This window comes from Limulus polyphemus, unplaced genomic scaffold (assembly GCF_000517525.1).
Source record: "Limulus polyphemus unplaced genomic scaffold, Limulus_polyphemus-2.1.2 Scaffold4459, whole genome shotgun sequence".
NCBI classification, from domain to species: domain Eukaryota; kingdom Metazoa; phylum Arthropoda; class Merostomata; order Xiphosura; family Limulidae; genus Limulus; species Limulus polyphemus.
Genome location: NW_013670069.1, coordinates 60,867 through 71,028, shown reverse-complemented (window position 1 = coordinate 71,028; position 10,162 = coordinate 60,867). Strand labels below are relative to the sequence as shown.

The 10,162-nt window shown below is 35.2% G+C and overlaps 1 protein-coding gene across 1 annotated transcript in view; it reads left to right on the top strand.

The window, feature by feature from the left end:
- The first annotated feature begins 607 nt into the window (after positions 1-607).
- Positions 608-10,162, top strand: part of LOC106471178 (glycerophosphodiester phosphodiesterase domain-containing protein 1-like) — a 65,657-nt gene continuing 56,102 nt past the window's right edge. Inside the window, exons 1-2 of the mRNA XM_013931769.2 lie at positions 608-717; positions 1,249-1,378. The gene's annotated coding sequence lies outside the window, so the exon portion shown is untranslated. The remainder of the gene's footprint in view (positions 718-1,248; positions 1,379-10,162) is intronic.

Below are 10,162 nucleotides of genomic sequence, written 5' to 3'. Positions count from 1 at the left end.
ATGAACTTGGGATTCATGCAGAACGGTGATTAAGCAAGACAAGAGAAACTTAATAGTTTCCTTGACTGTTTTTCTATACCAAGAATGAACCCTTGAACAAACTTAAAATTACAAATTATTTAGCAGCTAAGGAAGTGAAAGACGGATGTATATATAGAGTACAATCATTACAGTGTGATCGGTGAAAAGAAATGTATCTATATGCTATCACAATGAGCGAAAGACGATTGTTAAAATTTGAAAAGTAAAAAGTACAATTCACATTGCTTTTGTGTTAATTATTTCTGTTTGTGCCATAGTATTTGCACGTGTACAGAGAAAGATTGTTCTTATATAACATCTATGCGTGTAATATATTCATGAGGTGGGGCGTTGGTGCTTTGGCAAGATTAGTGTATGCTATTTTATTTTGTGTAACTTTATTTGAAATTGAATTTTATATTGGATTATAAGTTTTAAATTCCAGTTTTCGTCCAATTTGACACACACACACAAAAGAGGTCAATGATACATGGACTCTTGTTTTATAGTAGTAAGCCTAATCCCTTGGAACCCAATCAATTTTATAAAGGGTCTATGTAAGTTGTAACGTTGTTTTACACTTACACTGTTACAGGTAAAACTAACATTCGTATCAAAATATAAGACCTATTATACAATAAATTCGTAAAACGAAATGCAGGTGCTGCTAGCAACGACTTCTTTTATGGACTGAAAGTAGGCTGTTTTAATAGTTATAGTGTATTTAGTTAATTATATTTAAATATATCATTATATGTATTGTATATTATCAGCCATAGTACTAGAGCTAGTAATAATATTAGTTTATATATATATATTTATGGGTGTGTGTTTGTAGCTTTATACGAGCAGCAGTCTTTCACTCACGGTTTTTACAAAGTGAATTATAAATAAAAATAATGTGGCATTTTAACATTTGAAAATTCATTTTCTTTCACAAAAACCATAACATAAACTGCAGTTATTTTAACTCTATTTAGGGTGTTCCATAACACTGTGAGTTAGTTTATTTTGAGTCAGGTGTAGAGTCAATAAGTATAATAACCTGATCAGGGATAATTATTCTTTTAATTAAGTGTCCAAAAGGTATGGGAATAATTTTGACATTTTAAAAAGTAGGGAAGAATGTCTGATCATGTAAAAGAAGAAAAAAAAAGGCAAAAATTGTGGAGGAAAAGAAGAAGAAAAAATGAAAACATTAACTGTATATATACTTTTTTTTTTTAGCTGAAGCTGCACTCTGTAACAACAGACATGGTGAAAAATTAGGGATGAATTTTAGGAATCTTGATTGAGGGTAGAGGAAAAATCTGTGTTTCTTTGACAAAATATGTACCTCTGTTTCTGATTTCAGAAAGTAAGTAATTGGATTAAATAATCCGGGAGAATGGTTTAAAAGGAAAAAGTATGAGAGTTGCTTGATATTTTCTAATTAGATATGTCAAATTTGCTGAGAAAAAAATGTTTTTTTTATACATGTTTACATTTAAACTGAATATCAAGTTCTATTTGATTGAACAGAAATTCAAAATTTTAAATAAATAATAAAAGTAGAAATTTCAAGAACATGAAAATCACCAGTAAAAATTAAATATTTGGTTAAACATCAAAAACAAAGTCATGAGGCCTTTTAGAGTGGTTTGAAAGATTCTTCACTTGTAACATAGTTTTAGATTTAAAAGGATTTTGTTTTTAAGCAGAAAGAGAGTTAAAAAATACTGGATCTTTAAGAGATTTCAATGGAAATCTTGTGGAAAAGGAACACATAACTCAAATATCAAACATTTTTAGTTTTTTTTTAAGATGATGATAATGAGATATTTAAGCTGTTAAGTATGTTGAAAGGAAGAGAATACTAACATAATATTATTATGAACAAAAATCATGCTTTGGAAAAGCTTTATAAATTTACTGATAGTTAAGTAATGCCCCAGTCTCTGATGGTCACCCTTTAATTAAGTAAGCTAAATATGGTAAGATGGTTTGAGTTTTAACTGGAGGTTTTCATACGTCTTTCACATAGGAGATATCTCAAACGTATTTAGTGTGATACCTATTACAATTTTATTTAGAATTCACCACATTAGTATTTTTTATAACTTGAAATTTAAAGACCACCCCAGTTACTAGATAATTTTTTCAGGTGTTGTACTTAATATAAATAAGATCACTTAGCCTTTCTCTCCTTAGTTATAAGCCAACCGTGGCAGAGCAGTGTGTTAAAAACATACGCCAGAAACTAGGTTTTGATACCCATGGTGGGCAAAGCACAGATAGCCCTTTGTGCAGTTTTGTACTTAACTAAACCAATCTCTTCTTAGTTATATATGCCATTGGTTGAGTCACTAAGAGCATCACATGCTCTTCATTAAAGCAGATAAAAGTAGCATCAAAGATGTTGTGATGGAAACAGTGAACTGCTCTACTGATGAGCCATGTGATAACTTAAGATTTTACAACTAGATTAAAGCATTTAGATATTTGATTCATTATAACTTGAAGTACAGATACAGTTGACCAGAGCTGGGCGATTAGTGGTATTTACTAATCTATTAGTATACCTCGCCCCTACAACTCATACAAGCAAAAAAAATAAGTCGGGTATGTTCTGCCGACCTCACTTTCGCCAACCACTGCACTTTTCTAAAAAAGGATATTCCCTTTTAAAAAAAAATTTCTATATTGATGGACGATGAATAGCAAATGTAGACTAAATACTGTTACACGATCGCTTTTCTTTGTTTTTAAAATTTCCAGTAAATATAGATTTAAAAAAAAGTTGAGTTAAAATTGCTTAGATACTTTGAACTAACACATAAATTTGCCTTAAAATTTTGAGGTGAAAAAAATAAAAAGTACATGCAAATGTACAGTCTTCATGTACAGTAATTGTACAGTAAGTTATTTTGTTCATCCCAAACTGTTGTACCTGGAAATATAAATGCAAAATAGTACAAACCTGTAACAAACTGAAAATAACATAATAGCATTCTGCTAGTTTCTCAAGACCACTGTTATAAAAATACTGAATTTTTGTTGATGAAAATAAACGTATTCGTAACATTTTCAAATAAGATTTTTATTTGAAGTTAATACACTTCACCCTAAAACAGCAACAATAATAGTAATACATTGAAAAAACAAAACACGTTTCGGCATCAACTTAAGCCTATATCATGTGTAAGCTAGTTGAAACTTGAATATATCTTTCAGTATTGGAAATAAAATTATTTTTTACAACACATGCAAATATCAATAAATGATGTTCATAAAAAATAAAATAGAGAAATGTCAAAGCTTCCTAGATGGAGTACTTATGTTAAATATTTTTCAAACAAATGATTCATGAATGTTTCAAATTTTGTTAATTGTTGTTAGACTTAGAGGTGTGTACTCAAAATAGGGACAATCCAGCATTTTGTTGAGGAGGGCTCCACTCCAATTAAGACTGTACTAGTGCTACTGATAAGTTTATATTACTTTGCTTTTTTTTCTTTTTAGTTACAACTACATACTATCAGTAATGTTAGTAACACAAACAGTCAAAAAATCTACAAAATCATTAAGAGTAGCCAAATTGGAATATTATCCAACTATTTCAAAGCTTATATCTTTTATTTTTGGAAATGTGATTGATATCAAAATAAAAATAATTAAAGATAAACATTTCAAATTTTCTAGTTAAAATTAAATATTTATAATTATCTGTAGAAAAAAATTATAAAATCTAAACCAAAATTTATATTTTAGCATTCGTAAGCAGGATGCCTGTTTTCCTTTTTTTAAGTCATTACTTGTGCCGTTATAGCACCTGCATTTTCTCTAACAAGAACAATTATTTTACTAATAACTCTGATGAACACATAGTGGCATAATTGGCTGAGATAAAGTTTCTTTATTATCTGGAGAGTAAAGGTCGTTTTTTTTTCAAACTTTATTGTCAAAATGTCCAAATTTTCCAGAATTCACCACAAATTCTGAAAAACAACAAAATACTAACTTTTATGAAAAAAACTATAAAGTCTAGAACACACACACTCATTGTTAGTGTCTGGCAGAAGCCAAAGCACAAAAAATTACCATGGCAACTTTAATTGACATACGTAATGTTGTATTCGCTTAGAAATAATCAGTTAATATTGGCTTACATGGTAACCAGATTACTGTAGACTTCTCAGCTGTGTTGACTTTAGAAAAGCTGAAAATAAAAGCTTTTACTGTAACTAATCGACCAATCAAATAAGACCACTGACATTTAATAGTTCTTTTTGATACTATTGGCTGCTTTTATTAATTTCTAAAAAAAAAAGTTCAATCCTCCAGCATGTGCCTGTTTATACACCATTAGGTAATACAGTTATTAATTTATGAACAAAAATTATATAGAAGGGCTAGGGGTTTTACCCCCTTTGGAGCCATCCCGCATATACATCATTAAATAAGTTATTCATTTCTGGAAAAACTGATGGAGTTTAGACCCCCCTCTGTCTCTCCCCCAGATGTGCGCCTGTTTATACAGCATGAAAGGATACAGTTATGCAATTATAAATTAGAAACATAACATAGTGCATAAAAAACAGTATATGCTTTATTTGATATATATATATATAACCAGAGAGTTGACGATGGGTGCTACCAGCCAGTTGTCTTCTTTCTATTCAGCAGTTTAAAATTAGTGACAGTGGCAGATAGCCTAAGTAGTTTTACAATAAAAAAGGCAAGAAAGAGTAAATTTAGTGGCAATGGGAATTAAACCCGAGAACCTCAAATCACGAAGTGTCTTCCCTATCCACCCAATATGTAGCTTTACGCTTAACAACAAACAAACATAGTGGCAATATTTCAATTACTTGGATGTTGGGAATAATTGAAAACAATAAATTATAGAAAATCCTAATTTCGGTTAGTTGATTATTTTCATGAAAGTCAATGTAATTGTAATTTCGATTAGCCGGTTGTTGGAATAATCGGAAACATCTTTTTTGATAAGTTGATTATTTTCATAACATTAATCGATTAATTTACAATTTTTATTAATCGATTGGATTACGAGACACTAAGGGATGTAATCGGTACTATAGGTAATCCATTATATTGATTAATCAATTGAATCGCCCAACCTCTAGTGTTAATGGCTACTATAGGTAATCCATTATATCGATTAATCAATTGAATCGCCCAACCTCTAGTGTTAATCGCTTTTCTTATTGCACCAACTTTAACCCCCTTTAAGTCCTGCATTAGTAGGCTGTTGAATGGATACAAATAAAGCTCTCTTTCTCTCCAGTCGAAGACACTAAGGGATGTAATCGCTACTATAGGTAATACATTATCTTGATTAATCAATTGAATCGCCCAACCTTTAGTGTTAATCCCTTTTTTTATTGCACCAACTTTAACCCCATTTAAGTCCTGCATTAGTAGGCTGTTGAATGGATACAAATAAAGCTCTCTTTCTTTCCAGTCGAAGATACAAGGATTTGTTTAAGTGTTAAACTTGACTTTGACTGTTCATAATAAAGATTGTGAGTGTCTACAAACGTGTGTCCTATTTCTTTCTTGTATAGACTAAATCAAAAGTAGAGCAAACACAAGAATTGCTCCATGAAATGTATGCAGCGAATCCTCTTGTTATTTTGTAGATTCTGCAGACTACTCTTAGAGAAAATCAGGTATATCGGAGAAATAACATATGGAAATGGCTTCTTTTTGCAGAGTGAAGTACTTATGGTTAGGAGGAAGAGTCAGCTGGAAGTAATTTGTTATCAGGAATATCATTGGGTCCAGGAGAAACCCTCTTCTGGGTATCAGACTTTTGTTGATGCTGTTAAGGTCGATGACAAACACCTCATTGCAGCTGCAGCCCATAGAATGAGGACTGCTTCTATCTGGTGGACTGTGAGTTGTATAAGAACTTCACCTCCTGAACTTTGACCTCAGTGCATTGTGTGGTGTGCAGCATGGTGGGTCTGACACTGTACTGGGTGGTTTCTACAGACCCCGTGGATAATCACTGGCCAAAGTAGAACCACCACAGCTCTGTTCATTACTACCTTTGCTCTATAAGGAAAGACCAGAGATGCTGTTGGTGGGTGATGCTCATCAACAGGATCTGTTTTGCCAGTAGGTGAAATGCCAGGTGAACACGAGTGAAGGTGATAAACTATGAGGTAATTTTGAGCTTTTATAAGTAAGGAGGCCCTACTACCAGAGCAAACATGGGACATGAAGGAGCCTAGAATCACGCATACCAATATGTGAAATACCACAAGTGCCTTGCCATTCCACAACCCGGGACCAGGAATCTAACTCTCGTCAAAGTGCACAGGTTTCCTCGTCAGCCTACCTCATCATATCTCCAGCAGTCAGGAAGGCTCAGCCTAGCTCTGGCTGAGAGCCAGTGTAGGGAGTCTTATACTGAGATCATAGACATCTGTAAAAGAGGTGAAGCAGATCTCGCCGGTGAACAGCAAAAGAAGATTTAGACCATTTCATCAGGCATTTCAGTCAGTTCACTGCCTGTAATGATAGGCTCTGGAACAAGTGATGCAGCGCATGACCCTGAGTTTAGATGGTTTAACTCTTGAAGCCACCGAATACCTGAAAGAGACACAATTTTGGGACTGGAAAACAGTCACTGCTTAACTGCACTGATATTTTACCCAGTGGAAAACTAAATTAATTAAGCTGACTCCAAGGCTCAAAAGCAGAGTCCATCTGAGAACCTGGGTGCTTACGCTGGTTACACAGGAAAACTTACATATCAATGGCCATCACATATCTCAGTGACATCCTTATTGGTAAGCTTAAAAATGGGGTGTTGAATGAAATGATATGGCACCACTTGGGTGTGAGAAAGATTCTCAGTTTCATTGAAGCAGTAACTATCGTGATGATGTTCAAAGTGGTAACTTCAAGCAAGTTGCAAGAAGGGAGAAATGGCAACTGTAGTGGTTGTACCCATGCCCTTTGTTGAAATTAGGCTACATCAAGGATAACCCAGCCACCACATCTCCCCCACTGCAACATTGGTACCCTGACCCTCCTATTACACTTACATCTCAGCCAATACCAATGATGCCTTTAACTGGAAGTTGCTCTGGAAAGGAGAACTGAATCGCATATTTCAGATGTCAACAAGATTACTCTAGGGTGAACAGACCATATTTTACCATGCAGTAAGATCAGTGAAACAATCCTTTTCACCTGATTGCACAGCAGATGCAGGAGGACGTGCATTGAGCTTAGCCACTGCTACTTCCATTCCAGGAAACTAATGAAGCATAGGTTGGGATTGGACAGTGACTCAGGGAGGTGTAGAAGAAAGCTTTGCTACAGGGTGTGGTGGTCAACCTGGCTCTAACAAGGCTGAGCGAAGCTTGATCTATGCTTATTAAAATACAAGGGTGAAATAGATGGAGTTCCTGGTTGATACAGGGGCAGCCAGAACACCAGTAGGCATTGCAGTTTATTATGCACTTTTGAGTAAAGCAGCCATTTAAGGCACTTAACATTAACTACATTATGGCAAGTGGTAACAGGTTGGATGTGGTTGGAGAAGCACACCTCTGAGTACACCAGGGCCATGTGAGTCACAGGATGAAGGTAGTTGCTGCTGACCAAGGTTTTGGCATAAGAATCCTTGGAATTGACATACTGGAGAAGGTGGCTTTTGGTTTTGATTGTGAAACAGAGCTCAGCTTTTGTGGGAGAACTGTCCAGGATCATTTGGAATAGATTTAAGAACAATGGACAGCATGAAGGAGTCACAATGCCTCCATGTACACAAGTTATATTGAGTGTACTGATACTGTGTAAAGTAATCATGGAGCAAACGTATGGGATGATCTGCTTCTTTTCTGGAAAGCAGGCAGCATTAGCTAGGACAGTGATCTACCTGGAAAATGAAGCATTCTTGGGGAGCAATTATGAGCAGTCAGCTATCCAACTTTCTGGTGGAATGACCATCAGGATGACAAGCAATGTGAAAGTGATTGACACTAGCAGTAATGCTAGAGTTACATCCACTTTGCTAGGACTGCAAGCAGGAACTTATCTACCAATGTATCTTAGGTTGTTGTTTAAGGATTGTGTGATTATGCAAGTAAAATGGATTCAATTCATGTGGAAAATGCTCAGTGATCTGTTTAATATACCAACATATTTATGGGACCAGGTGACCAATTGAGTCAAAAAGAAATCATTTGCCACCACATAGATATGGGGGGATAGCTGTCTACTTAAACAACTGTCTCACAGGCTTCTTTAGAGATTTAGCCAGCACTGAAATACAGCATATGTTAAAGGATAGTATCATACAGTTTTCATAAAGTTCATGGTCATCTCTTGTAGCAATTGTCAGGGAGAAGAATGACATGTACAATTTCTGATGGGTGAACTCCATGATGCATGTTGATGCCTTCTTATTACCACAGACATACAAATGTCTGGCTGCACTTACATCTAACCTCTAGATACTAGCAAGTCAAAACTGTGTTTAGCACTGAAGATGATATGTGTAAGTTCCGAGTCATAACATGCAGCCTGTGTAATGAGAGGTTAATAGAATGAAAACTTAAGGGGGTTACAATGGGACAAATGCCTGGTTTATGTGGATGATGTTTTGGTGTTTGGTCACACATTGGAATCTGCTGTTCTGAACCTTCCATGATACTACAGCAAATGAGAATGAACAGTTTGAAAGTGAAGCCTGGAAAGGACATGATCATGCACACAGAAGTAGAAATTCATTAGTCATATTGTAGGGAGATGGTGTTCTTGATGGACCTTGGGAAGATTGCAGCAGGTGGAGACTGGCCTTAACCTATCACATGATGAGAAGTGAAAAGTTTCCTGAGTTTTGCTTCATATTACTGACACTTTTTGGCCAATTTCTTGAAATTTGCTGCAACACTGTCTACTCTTAGTAAATCCAATATGTATTTTAGGTGAACTGAGGAACACGAGCAAGCATGAAGTGTGCTTTTGTGGAAGCTCCTATGCTGAAATATCCATGACAGGTCTGTGAGATCTTGTCAGATGCTGTTGCTTATAATAGTAGAAGCTGAGTAGTGCTCTGGTAGCTATACAATAAGCAAAGAACTGCTTACAGTTGTGGTTCTTGTGAAGCACTTTCAACACTACTTGTATAGTGTGGTTCACCCCAAAAGGTGAACATTCTGCATCACTGAAATGGTGTATGAACTTTAAGAACCTGAAAATAATTATTGTACATTGAATTACAATTTTTCAAGAGTATAACATGGTTATATGACAACCTTCAGGGACACAACTTGGAAATGTCCAAGTTGTGTCCTTGAAGGTTGTCATATAAGCATGTAATACTCTTGCAGATGAATTTTAAAACTATAAGGTAGCTAATTCTTGAGACTTTGTGTAATTCAAGGACTTTAGGCCACGTAGGTGTAACATGGACTTGTGCTTATGTTTGGGGGTATTTTTGCTGGTTGCATATGTGCATTTGACTAAAGATGTTACACCCTCATGTCGGGACTGTATGGTGTACCTTGAGTAAAAAAAACAGACTTGATAAGGTAAATTTCAGCAGAAAGTTGTTGGTTCTCTTCTACAGAGAATAACTCTGGAAAATTGTTGGGCCTCTCCCAGAAACTGACGAGGTAATTGGTATGTGCTTGTTATTATAGATTACTTTTGTACAATCCATGGCTGAAGTAGTGGCAGACCACTAGATGGCCTTATCCATTGCAACAGAAAAAACCCATACTAACCAAAAATTAATTTCCCTAGTCAGCTGTTCCATGAATTGTGCAAGGTGTTGGGGTAGTGAGTAGTGAAGACATGCACTTCAACTTGTCACACCTAATTTGGTGATTCGGCAAAGTAGGTGATACAAACTATGAAGCAGATACTTGCAATGTTTTTTAATCCTGGTTAAACTGACTTGACCAAACACTTGCTGTATGCCATTATGGCAACCCATGCAACCAAACAGAATTCAACTGGTCATTATGTGGATATGCTTATGTTTGACAGAAAAATACTTATTCTTGTTAATATGACGTATGTTCTGCCCAAACTGAGAGTGTGCTGCAGTGTCCACAGAAATATGTCTAATGGCTATAATTTGCATTAGTCAGTATTGTTACGCCTCCATTCGTTA